The 12945-nt window shown below is 46.2% G+C and overlaps 1 protein-coding gene across 5 annotated transcripts in view; it reads left to right on the forward strand.

Moving 5' to 3' along the window:
* Window positions 1–261: 261 nt before the first annotated feature.
* The window catches only part of LOC146871815 (plasma membrane calcium-transporting ATPase 4-like), a 1579909-nt gene continuing 1567225 nt past the window's right edge, over window positions 262–12945 (forward strand). For all 5 annotated transcript variants that reach the window (XM_085651731.1, XM_085651670.1, XM_085651690.1 and 2 more), the window contains exon 1: window positions 262–1006. The gene's annotated coding sequence lies outside the window, so the exon portion shown is untranslated. The remainder of the gene's footprint in view (window positions 1007–12945) is intronic.

A 12945-nucleotide genomic window follows, 5' to 3' on the forward strand; every position in this document is an offset into this window, starting at 1 on the left:
CTCTTTAGGCGGCTCCTCGCGAGCACTATCACTGTCTGCTGTTTTCTCTCGTGGCTTCCTACACGGGGCTTCCCTTTCTGGTCCCGCCCCGCTGGCTGCTCACGTGCCCTAGCCCCGCCTCTGCGCCATTGGTCCATCCCAATGTATCTATTCAAGCCGTGACCCCGCCCCCCGAGCGTGGTTCGTGCACAAGCTGCTCCATTACAGCTAAGTTAACACTCTGACATGCCTCTTAGGTGGGCGTCCTCTCCTGATTCGGTCAACAGAAGCAGGGCTCCAGCCGTGAGCCTGCCTTGGGAGCAGGTTCCCGTTGCTTCCACACCCTCAAGCGCTACTACTGCGCCGCTGGCCCTGCCCTTTTTTTGTCCTAACCCGCCCTTCCTCTCTTTCTCCGCCCCAGGCGGGCGCGGCTCGCGTTGGGGGCGGCTCGGAAGCCGTTGCCAGGCGGATGACGAGAGGCTGCGGGAGCAGCAGACGAGCCGCGCACAGGAGGAGGGGAAGAGGCGTGCGGAGAAGCCTGAGGAGCCTCCCGAGGTGCCCGCGGTGAGAGACTGGGAGCCCTCCCCACTGGACCCCTAGAGACACCCCCAATCGTTCCTTTTACGCTGCCCCAGGCAAGATCCCCCACCTGCAAACTGTCACCCCAACGCACACTCGGAGCAACTGCCAGACAGAACGACTCTTTAGGCGGTCACCTTCCCCACACTGTGCATAGTGGAAGCTCATGGGAAACACGCGGCCGGTGACAGGAAGCTGAGGAGTCCCTTATCCTCCCCGTAAACACCAAGTAGTCCTCTTTTCCGGAATCACAACTCTCACCCTGAGGCAAACGGAAGGCATCTCCGACGAGACAGAGTCCAGGTCTTGTTTGCACAGTCCCTGTGTGCACTGAACGGCTCTGCCCTCATCGTCCCTGTGTGCACTACTCGGCGTGCGCTACTTTGCCCATACCTACGCCCTCCGTGGATTGTGCCGGGTCTCCAGGAGTTGTGCCGCGAGGAGAGACGTAAGTCCTCATGTAGCAGGAAAGTGGTGCATTTTCCAGTTAAGGGACATCACTGCCACACGCGGTGAAATGTTGCTGTATTTGTGGCAACAGATGCAAAAGGGTCATCTTTACCGGTAGGGAGGGTTGTGTCTGTGGTAGAACCAGTGATATGTGTGACTGTGGACTGCTGCATCGCGGTTTCGCTCCATTTGTGTCTGCTGTTGGGGTTGTTTCATCGTTTGTGCCGCCCCTGGGCGACACGAGACCATTAGAGTGGGTCTTGCGAGCATCTGTGCCAGACCAGCTGGCAACTGATCGTTGAGAGCACGTCAGTAACCTGTCAAAATTGATACCTTCATAGTGTGACCATCTGTGCAAAGTGAGAAAGTTGTGACTATCAGTGTCAACACTAGGAGGATGTCACAATTGGTGGTACCTCGGAGGTTGTGTGATCACGTGCAATCCCAGGCTTTTGTGTTTATCGGTTGTGTCTGTCTGTTGATGTCCTCGTTGTTTGTGACCACAGGTGCAAACTCTGGGGAGAGAAGGGCCGTGTACTGGTTACATCGGTGTCTGACCACCGTTGAATGTTATAGGGATTATTTTGTTGGTGTCTGCCGTGAACGTATGTGGCCGCCAGTGCCAGGTGGAGGAAGGGTCAGTGGGTACACCAGGAAGAGTCGGTTCACCAGTCTTTGCGTAGATACGGATCAATTGTGCATCGTCTTCACATCTTACTGTGGGACTTCCTTTCCCTAGGACTTGACTGTTCCCATGAGGCAAAGGGTCAGACTGATTTGCATATGGCCATGTTTGAACTGGGGTGGCGGAGTGAGCTAAAGAATGATGATGGATTAAACCCGGATCAGTTGACTGGGGGTGAGTGCTTGCAATGTTCAACACTCCGTCCATCATCCCCTTTGGTTTTGCGTTGTTCGCCCTATATACATAGCATGCGCCCCATACCTAGAGTCGAACGCCATGGATTCATAAAGATTGTCTTCAGATTGTTGTCCTGTGTGCAGAGAATTCTTCCAAAACTGCCCACCGTGTTTTCATAATGCCATTATCCACATATGCATCCTTTGAGTCTCTCTTCTTAGGGAAATAACTCTGCAAATGCAGACTGGCAGTAAAACTGCCTGTAACATAATTCGGATAGCCTGTAATTCACATTATATTTGATGTGGCCTGGCCAAGCAGACACCTACTGAGGTTCTCTTTAAATGGCACATTGAGTATACAGCACCATTTCCAGGTAGGGTTGAGCTGTGTGCATCATATGAACATGCACTTATATGCCGGTGGGCATTATGTATCTATAGGTCGCGCTTGTGCACACATCGCTCCTTTGGTGATGAGCAGCTCTGCAAACATCGTCTCTGTGTACTTGGGTTTTTTTGTGGACACGCCACTTTCAGGTTGACACCTTGACTCCTCTGTTGATGGACGCTGTGTTCACGGCACTCTCTGTAAAGGGAAAGTGGAGCGGATCCTCCTGCCAGCGAGCTGTCAGTGTCCTTTTTTAGGTCTCGCTGAGTCAGTGCACATGCGCTACTCGGAGAGACTTTTAGTAGGTGAGTTTTCAAAGTGCTGCTGGCTGGCCTAGCGCTTGCGATCACGCACCCGGTAGCTTTCAGCGCCCGAGGCGCCATCTGGAGCTTTCACTTTTTCCGCCGGCGCGTGCGCACCCCTGCTTTCACTTTTGCCGTCCCACTCGCGTGTTTGCCGGCGCGCACCCCTGCTTTTATGTTTTTCGCGTGATCGCTTTCCTTTTGCTTGTATTACTGGATTGTAAGCTTCAGATGGTCTCTTTCACCACATCCTGCACCACTTCACTTGTTCATTGCAACATCGAGCACAGTTTACGAGATTAACAATTCAGCAGTTCATTAATTTGTTTTGAGTTGAGCTTAGTAATATTAAAGAAGTCACTCGACCTACATGTATCAAACGATAGTTCTTTTAGTTGTATTTTTGATTCGAGAGAGCCCTTGGGATTTCTGCAGGTACCATACATCATGTTACATTTGCCAATTACAAACTAAATTAGCACAGTACATAGCGCCAGCAAATTGAATAACAAAAGATGGTCTTAAGGCAATGTACTGCAAATCTAGTTTAGATTTGCTAACTGCATTCAAATATTTACCCAGAATAGGGCACGTCAGACATTTATACCTAGAATGTACGTACACAACCACTCAACCATGAGGTAGTATACAGTTTTAAAGATATGACAGAATGTTTGCAAAGGAAATGAAATGCAACTTGTGCTAAATGTAATCAGTGAAGAAATACTTTTTGTTGCTTAAACGGTGGTTAACAGAGGCGTAGCCCAACATGAAATACTACAGAAGCTCTATAGGTCACGTTTAAGGTCACACATTTGTAAAACTTATTAACGGCTACCAGTGAACAATAATAACCTGTTTTTAATATAGGGCTTGATACACCATTAGGCGTTGTAAAGAGCAGAGGTTACTCAATATAATTTAATGGAATGGTACACGAGCCTACCCACCTCAGAATAATGAATGGCTGAGTTTGCCGTAAGGGAATCTGAATCTGACTATCAGGTCACAACAGAGGTTAGTGGTGAGGGTTTATCTCCAAAGTTAAAAAATAAGTGTTATTCCAGTGTATTTTATCAAAAAGCACGACATCTGCCTAAAAAGTCACAATTACCTTATTATGTGTCCAAGTAGCTCATTCACTCAGAAGCTGGACCCTCAAAAGTCCACTTTGCATTCTAAAAGGAGAGATGTCACAAAAACCCTAATGTTCAATAACTCTTTCAACCTTACATTGCAGAGCATTATTAAAATAATTTTAGTTTTGGAAACCTGTCAGGACTCGGAATAAATTCGGGAAAATAAGCTATATTTCCATTTGTTCAATTTGCGGTCAAATTAGAGGTGGACTTCCCACTGGTGTGGTGAACCAAACATGTTGAATACTTGAGTATCGGGATAAATCGTGATAGAGAAGAGATCACAAAATTGAACTTTGGCTGGGGGTTTAGTGCCTCAGAGGAACAAGCGGCAAGATGGATTGGGCTCCGCTTTCAATGGTGGGCTGGCTAGGATTAATCAAAATGCTCGTCTTACCTAAATTTCTATACTTCTTTTTTATTTAACATACCTATCCTGCTAACCACCAGCTTTTTCAGCATACTGCACTCCTAGCTGATTAAGCTAGCATGGGGATGAAAAAGACCAAAAATAGCCTTGGAAACGCTGACACTACCCTATAGTTTAGGAGGATTTACAGTCCCCGATTTGGAACTATACTATGCAAGTGCACAACACAATTTACATAGTATTGGTTCCATTCCCAACGTTATATGGCCCATTGGGTGGAATGTGATATTGCATTTCCCATACCATTATAGACTGCATTCTGATCAAGGCAAATAGTAAAAAGAGATGAAATAAACTTAGTGCATTGCAGCCTGCGAAAAGTTTAGAAACCGAGCAGGGAGCACCATAAATCTATGCCGCCTGCATTCATTTAACCAAATATCGATCGTTCCCCAATGGCAGTAGAGGGAACTAATAAGCTCAGCTACAAAAACTAAAACTACTTACATGGGGAGACTTGCACGAGAATAGGGAATTCATTTCTCTGTACAGTTTGACCTCTAGTGTAGCAGTTAACTCATTAGATACTGTTCTTTATTACAGACTTAGAGCTGCAAGGAGAAAGATAGCCCGTGAATTCCCACTGGAAGCAAAGGCCTTTGGTAAGGGATCTGACGGCAAATAATGACATTTGGGGATTCTGTTTCTTACACAAAGGAGACCTAGTGCCTAAGAGTATACTAAGAACTATACATTATCGCTTACTACACAAAATAGATTACTTGGCTGCACTACACAAATGGAATTTGAGCCCAGATTCCTGATGTGAGTGATGCAACATGGAAGAAATGGGGTGTCTCCATTTGGCAAGGGAATGTGCTGGAATACATACATACTGGGAGCAAATATTGAACACTTTCCGAACCATAGTGGTGGCACTACTGGGATGAGCAAAAAAGTTCCACATCGCATTAGGATTCACGGCATGCACTGTCCTTCCCCCGACACTATTATCTCCTATGCTCTGAACGCCGCCAACTTCTCTATCTTGGGCGACCTGAATCTTTATTTAGATGATCCTGCGTGTACCAATAGCGCAGCCTTAATTGCTGACCTAGAAGCAATGAATATTCATCTATGTAATTCAGGTCCCACACGTAGAGGGCCACTTGCTTGACCTTATTTTTTCCAATCTGCCAGAGCTGATCTGTCCCCCTGCTCTCCCCCCTATGCTGGTCCAATCATTTTGCAGTAACCCTTCTGCTGAAAGTTGCAGCAGGCCCACCAGCTGGTTTTTCTGGACCTAAACACAAAGTTCGACACTGGGCGAAGCTCAATGTAGGAGATCTAAACAATCTTTTAGATGACTCAAGACCAAGATATAAAGCCTTCTACTTCTGACCTAGACTCCATCCATAGCTGGATCTCCCAGGCAGTAGACACCTGCCTTCCTCTTTCTAACAAATGTTTAGTCCACCATCGGCCACCTGCTCATTGGTTCACGGAGAAGCTCAAGGTTTAGAAATCCAAATGTAAAGCTTTGGAAAGGCAGTGGAGGAAAAGCTATGAGACATATGCTAGGAGAGCCTACAAAAAGGCCTTAAGTGATTATCACACTTTATGTAAAATGGCTTGTGCGGAGTTAGTTCTCTAAAAATCTCAGCACTGCCCCAAAACTCTTTTTAAGATGGTTAAAGAATTATCTGGTTCTAACACTCAGACTATCCCTGGAACCCATACCGAAATGCAATGTGAGACTCTCGCTCTCTTCTTTGTGGAGAAAGTGGGAAAAATATATTCTGCACTGGCCAATGATAATTTGCTAAATACCCTGCACACTACCATGACGTCTGCCAGTATTGGGCTGCCTCTAAGCCATAATAATGTAAAAACCACCACTAGCTTGGAAACATGGTCCGTCCTGGAATTTAGTACTTATAACAGTCTCCTGGCTAGCATCAAATCAGGCTCCCCTTGTGACCTTCTCCCACTTTAAGTGCTTAAATAGCTTAAGGCCCCCACGCTCCTGTTGATCATGGACCGCCTTAACTCCTCTTTACAGGAAGGCTTTATCTTTCCGGAATGGAAACATGCCATGGTGCTCCCTCTTTTAAAGAAACCTAAGGCGGATCCCACCAGGCCATCCAATTATCGTCTGATCTTGTTGCTTCCAGCACTTTCTAAGACCCTCGAAAAACACGTTGATGTCCTATGTCGAGTCTCACAATGTACTTCACCCCTCCCAGTCTGGTTTCAGAGCAGGTTTCTCGACCAAATCTACCTTACTTGGAGTTACCGAATCGTTGAGACATCGTCTGGACCATGGTGACACGGTTTCCCTCATTTTACTCTATCTCAGCGCCGCTTTTGACACTGTGTCTCACACGGTTTTGTTGAAAGCCTTACAGTCCTTGGGCCTTGGTGTTTCAGCCTTACAGTGGCTATGCTCTTTCCTAGCTGACTTAACTTTTTAGGTTTTCTCTACCTCGGCTACCTCCAACCACCACCGCTCTCCCTTTGGAGTTCCCCAGGGCTCGGTGCTAAGTCCTTTACTGTTCAACGTTTATGTTCGCCCTCTGGCAGTTATTGCTGACGACACGCAGATAATCTTTTCCCTCACTCCATCCAAGGGATCTGATGCTTCTGCTCTTCAGGTTGGTCGGAGGAATATTGCATCTTGGATGCAATATAATTTACTCAGACTGGTGATAAAAATGAGGTCATGATCCTAGGAAAAGAGCAAGATCTGTGGGGTACTCAACACTGGCCCTGTGAATTGGGCACCCTACCTCAGCTGGTTCAAGTTCGCAACTTGGGTTTCATCATTGATGACCACCTGTCTATGAAACAACAAATTATTAAGGTGGCCTCAATCTGCTTTACCATTTTAAAATGGCAAAAACAAAATTGTGGGATGACACCCTTCTCTGTGCAGCGTACTGTAGCCCATGCCCTGATCACGCCCAGGCTGGACTACGGCAATGTTCTATACGTAGGCTCAAACAAAACGATAGTATGCAGGCTGCAGGTGGAGAAAAATACAGCTGCCAGGCTGCTGTGTCTGGTCCCAAGGACTGTGTCAGCTACCAACTCTCTTCACAAACTTCACTGGCTTAAAGTGGAGAATCGTGTTAAATTTAAAGCCTTATGCTTTGTGTAAAATCAAATCTGGAACTGCCCCACAATACTTGCAATCATGAATCCAACTATATTCACCCCCTCGTCGCCTGCGCTCTGCTGGACAATCTAAATACGTTATCCCCAGAATCAAACTCATGAGGATGGGCGGTAGATCCTTTTCCTTTCTGGGTCCCACTCTATGGAATTCCCTTCCTATTTTCATCTGTGAGGAATCAGTTTTTGTAAGGTTCCGTGAAAGAGTAAAGACATGGCTATTCAATCAGTAATCTCACTTCTCTTTTCTCCCTACCTGGCTGGCGCCGGAAAACCCTTTTTGATAGCTGTGCACCGTACAAATTTAAAACCTAACATAACAACAACTACCTTGGCGCTGCTGGGACCCGAGAGGCTGATTGCCCAGCTATGGGGAGAGGGGCCACATCTCTCCACTTAGAGAATGGGTAAAAGAATAACATATTGTAATAAGCCACTTAAACTCTATAAGGAACTGTTACCTGAGGGCCCCCCCACCTCAAGGACATTTGTGCACACCATTTAAGAGATACCTAGCGGAGGCCAACGCAACTGGTGGGCGTCCGAATACCACGGACCTGGAGGACATGACGTTAGAAAGCAGTCAGCTACAGAAACCATGAGCACACTGCATAAATGCTGGGATTATTCGGAACACGGATGGAGGGGTATTTTGGTGTACTGTATTATTTTTTGTTGATGAGACCTTGTGCTGTAAGAGTACTCTCTCTGTCTCTCTCTCTGTCTCTCTCTCTGTCTCTCTCTCTCTGTCTCTCTCTCTCTGTCTCTCTCGCGAGAGCTATAGTAAACAACTTACTTTAAGAATACGGGTGTGAGGAATACTTCTCGTTCATACACTGAGCACATAAGTATTGTTTAGAATTTTCTTTATATATTTGGAATATCATTGGCCTGTTCTTTCCTGAGAAAACACTGTTCCCTGTCCTAGAAGGTCTATATTTTTGTCAAAAAATCAACAAGAGAGGAAGGGATCTGACACGGCTAGTCCCCTCAATAGTTTATTCAAAATCAACAAAGCCAGTGTACATAAATCAATAGAAAGGGCACTGTTAGTCGAAAGAGCACTGGTCCACAGGTTCCAGACAAACCGGTATGTTTAAGAAAAGAAAGTAGACCTCTGTGAAGCAATACCCATTTGGTATTAAAAGCCCTCACTCGCCAACCTGGTTGGTGACATGCTTCATCATCGGGCTCCACTGGGATGACCGAATGTCATCCCAGTGTGCTGCAACGCCAGGTTACTGCGGAGCGGGGTTCATGTGTGGGGATAGTGAATTTTAAAATCTCCAATTGAGTCAAATAAAACTTTAATAATTTTGCTAATTGGAAAAGAATAAAAGGGAATGAGGGTCAAAAAAATAGAAGACCTGGTTCATTCCGTGGCGGTCAACATGTTTCTGCCTCTATGAGTGTTAGTCGGGCATTCTTCAGGACCAGAGTGGATGTGCGGAGCCCCGGTGGTATGAACGCGCTAAGGTTCACCCTACCGTGGACTACTGGTGTGAAAATTTGTTAATTACAGTGAAAAAATCCGCTAAAATATATTAATTTGTTATGGGGAGAGGAACGAGTTTATTCTGACATTACAAAGGACAAACAAACAAAGACAAAACATGAGAAGGAATATCAGTGTTTGTCGCAAAATCGTGCTCTAAAACTCATGAGTTAAGAACAGTCGTGCTCAGAGGACAAATGAGTGCCACTAGATCTACCTCAGGTGCAAAAAAGTGAAGAATTGTGCACCTAGGTATATCCAAGTATCGGTGTAAAGCCAAAGGCTCGATATCATATCGGTTGTGATTAATAGTCAAATGTCGGAACGCACGTGAACTCTATGCGGCGTGCCACTCAAATGCGAAGAAATGGGGAGGGCTAGGGAATGATTAAACTGCCCCCGATGCTCAATATGCATGAATTAGGTTAAAATCTTACAGAGAGGCCAATCCGTTTATTGCCTCATGGATCCCGGGAGGGGGGTGGGAGCAAATTGGCACACCCTGCATCGTGGAAAGGAAAGAACAAGGACAAAAGGAAGTCCGGGTCATTGACGCGAAACGAGAAGAGCGGTACCGCTTACCTTCTAGGGCGGGGAGCAGTATGAATTACTTACGCCCTTGTTGCTCAGCACCCGTGGTCAACCTACACAGCCTCTAGCTGCCGGGTCCGGATGGTGGAGATCCGGGACCGGAGGTGCGAATAAGAAGACAGTCGGAGAGTCCCCGGTTGAGCTCACGAAGAGAGCTTGAACGTGATTGGGTAGATTCACCCAACTCCGTTGCTAATTGGATGTGAGGACATCCAATAGGAGTGAGGAAAAGAAAATGACACGCAGTCATTCAACGTGCTGAACGACGCGTTAAAATAGAAACAAAGGGGGAGAGAGAGAGACAGAGAGGAGGCACAAAGCTTTATTGACAGGTTTTGAAATGGACACAAAGAAAGCTAACACAGACCACACGAGGAATGTGCAAAAGAACCTGATGTTAGGACCAGACCCCAAATAGATGAGAGAAAAGTGTTATGCATGCGCTAATATAGGTCATGCTTGAAAAGGCCGGTCGACAGACTCGCGTTTTTAAGCGGCGCCTAGCTATGCATAGGGGGTATGGGGCTGGTGATATAACCCCAACTGTCTTAGATGTAATATATGATATATCATATTTAATAGTAGTGCATCGTGATGGCTGGGAACGTAGATTCTACAAAATGACATTATTCAGTCATTGCAGCTAAAGTCTCCTAGTCGCAGGAGTATATAGGGATATCACAGGTAGCCACTACACCTCCTGTTGATCGTAGGTAGACTACAGAACATTGGTCCAAGGTACATTATCATTTAACCCATGGAGGTTGGTCCCCAGGCGATAGACCCATCTCTGCTCCTTTTCAAAGAGTGCTTTAGGAATGTTTCTGCCTGTTGATATCTCTTCGATCACAGTCCATTTTAAGTCGTTAGTTGTGTGGTTGACGGATAGAAAGTGTTCACTCAGTTTTGTGGTAGCACGTTTACACCTGATGTTGCTCCGGTGTTCGCATATCCGAAGTTTAACCTTCCTCGTTGTCATCCCTACGTATCGTAGACCGCAAGGGCATGTAATCAGGTAAACCACATTTGATGTGTTACAGTTCGTATGACCTCTTTGGGTCCAGACCTTGTTGGGTTCAAGGTTGAGGGTTTTAGTGTGTGAGGTCAGATGGCATATGCTGCAATCAGAGCAAGGAAAATGTCCTGTTATCTTGGGGAGTCCCCATGCTTCAGTTATGGTTCTTTGTGAGGTCTCGGGGAACATCAAAGGGCGTGTATGTACAAGACTATTGCGCAGGCTCTGAGCGCGTTTAAACGAAAAGAGCGGTTTTTCCCAGTTCCGATTAATGCTGTTAATTATCCCCCAATGTTTGTTGATAGTTTTCTTCAATTGGTTGGAAAGGGTACTGTAGGTGGTAACACATGTTAATGGAATAGGTGCAGTGTCTTTTACATAGTCAGTTAGGAGAACATCCCTTGGTTCGTTTCTAGCACGTTTATAGCTTCTGGAGAGGAGAGGGGAAGGGTACCCTCTAGCTCTCAATTTAGTTGTTAGGTCGTGAGATTGGGCCTTGAAATCGTTCAAGGTGGTGCAATTTCGTCGTAGGCGAAGAAATTGTCCATAGGGTAAATTCTCCCTCAAGTTGCGTGGGTGGAAACTAGTGAACTCGAGGAGATTGTTCCTCGAAGTAGGCTTGTAATAGGTCCTGGTCTGAAAGGACCCTTGTGTCTTGGTGATCGTTACATCAAGAAATACAACTTCAGACTCGTCAAAGGTGTATGTAAAATTCAGGTTTGGATTCAGGGTATTGATCCACGTGAGGAAAGACTGGAGGGTGTTGCTATTACCATGCCAGATCAATAGCACATCGTCTATGTAACGCTTCCATAAGCCTATGGAAGAACGATAAGGATTTGAAGTAGGGAGGATGAACTCTTGTTCAAAGGCATATACGTACAAACCAGCCACACTGGGAGCGAAGGTACTCCCCATGGAAGTACCTGTGGATTGGAGATACAGATGTCCCTGGTATTCGAAAAAGTTCTTTTTCAAGGCCAAAGAAGCACATTGGATTATGAACTCCTTCGTAGTTCTATACTCCCAGGGAGTGGAGTCAAGTGATTCTTTCAGGACCCTGATGGTTTCGTCCTGGGGAATGCTCGTATATAGGCTTTCTATGTCTAATGTCACCAGTATGGTATTTTCTGAGCACGTGATGTTGTTGAGTAGTTTTAGAAGGTCCTTAGTATCCTTGAGGTAAGTAGTGGATTTTTGGACCAAGGGTTTCAAAAAGTGGTCACAGAAGCGTGATAGGGGTTCCAAAAGAGAGCCGATCCCCGAGACTATGGGACGTCCTGGGGGAGGGGATCTCTCTTTGTGGATTTTTGAAGTGTGTAGAAATAAGGGATATTACCCGGGCCTTCAGTAAGAAATCGTGCTTCAGCCCTAGTGATGACACCTTGTGTCTGTGCATCTTCAACAATACCCAAGATCTGAGCCTTAAGCTCACCGGAGGGATCAGTAAGGAGTGGTGTGTAATTCCGACGATCGTTTAACAATCGGAGGCACTCTTGGTTGTAGTCGGTGGTGTTCAGTAATACAACTGCGCCACCCTTATCTGCAGGTTTTATGGTGAGATTCGGGTCCGCTCGGAGAGAGGTAATGGCTCTATATTCATCTGCCCTCGGGTTTTTAAAGGTAGTGGAGATGTCTAAATGTTCGATTTCGGCAAACACAGCTCGTTCAAAGGTTGTGATTTCCACAGGGATGGTATGTGGAGGGGGGTTAAAGGTGGATGGTGGGCGTAGGGGGGTGTCACCTACGTCCAAGTCAGCTTCGTCTGCGGTCCGACCCTCGAAGAAATCTTTTAGTTTCAGCTTCCTGAAGAAAGCTGCAAGTTCGCAGTGAAGGCGGAATTTATCGGGGCGGGCTGATGGAACAAAACCCAGTCCCTTTTCCAGTATGGATCTCTCTTGATCTGTCAGTGTTTTGTTTGACAGATTGACGATCAAGCTGTCGAGGTGCTCGGTCCCGCGGCCAAATGTTCCTGAGCTTGTTTGCTCCGGGTGTGGTTGCCCACTGGGTCGTCTTGTACCCAGTGTACTCTTTGGTTGGACCCTCTCCGCCGGCCTTTTCCCCTTTGGCCCCTTTCTAAAAAATGGTTCTGTATAAAGGGATTAGGAGGGTACATTGGAGACGCATTTCCAGGGTTCCAACCCAGATGTGGGTTAAATGGATATTGGAATTGCATGGGGTGTGGGCCCACAACTCCTTGTTGTGGGGGAAAGTTTGCCCAAGGTGCTTGATTAGAAGGGGGGCGTGTTCTCCCTCTTTGCTTGCCTCTTCTGGTTTGTCTAAAACTGTTGTTACTAGAACCACTGCTGTTAGAGGAGTCATCATCTGTGCCATAGGAGTTGGCTTCAGTTCTACGTATGGCCACAAAAGCGGGGTCAGCATAGGGATAGATTTTATTAAATTCAAATTTCTTCAGATCTTTCTGAAATTGATTCACCTTGCTCTGTGTGAGATTTTCTTTATATTCGTTGATGTCCTTGTTAAGTTCATCAAGTCGCTTTTTAAAACCCGTGAGTGTGGTTTTAAATTGAGTCTCTGTCTGGGTAATCTCAATCATAATTGCCTCGGACAGTCGGACGGCTGTTTTTATGATTAAGAC

Source organism: Triturus cristatus, chromosome 1_1 (assembly GCF_964204655.1).
Source record: "Triturus cristatus chromosome 1_1, aTriCri1.1, whole genome shotgun sequence".
In the NCBI taxonomy this organism is placed as follows: Eukaryota; Metazoa; Chordata; class Amphibia; order Caudata; family Salamandridae; genus Triturus; species Triturus cristatus.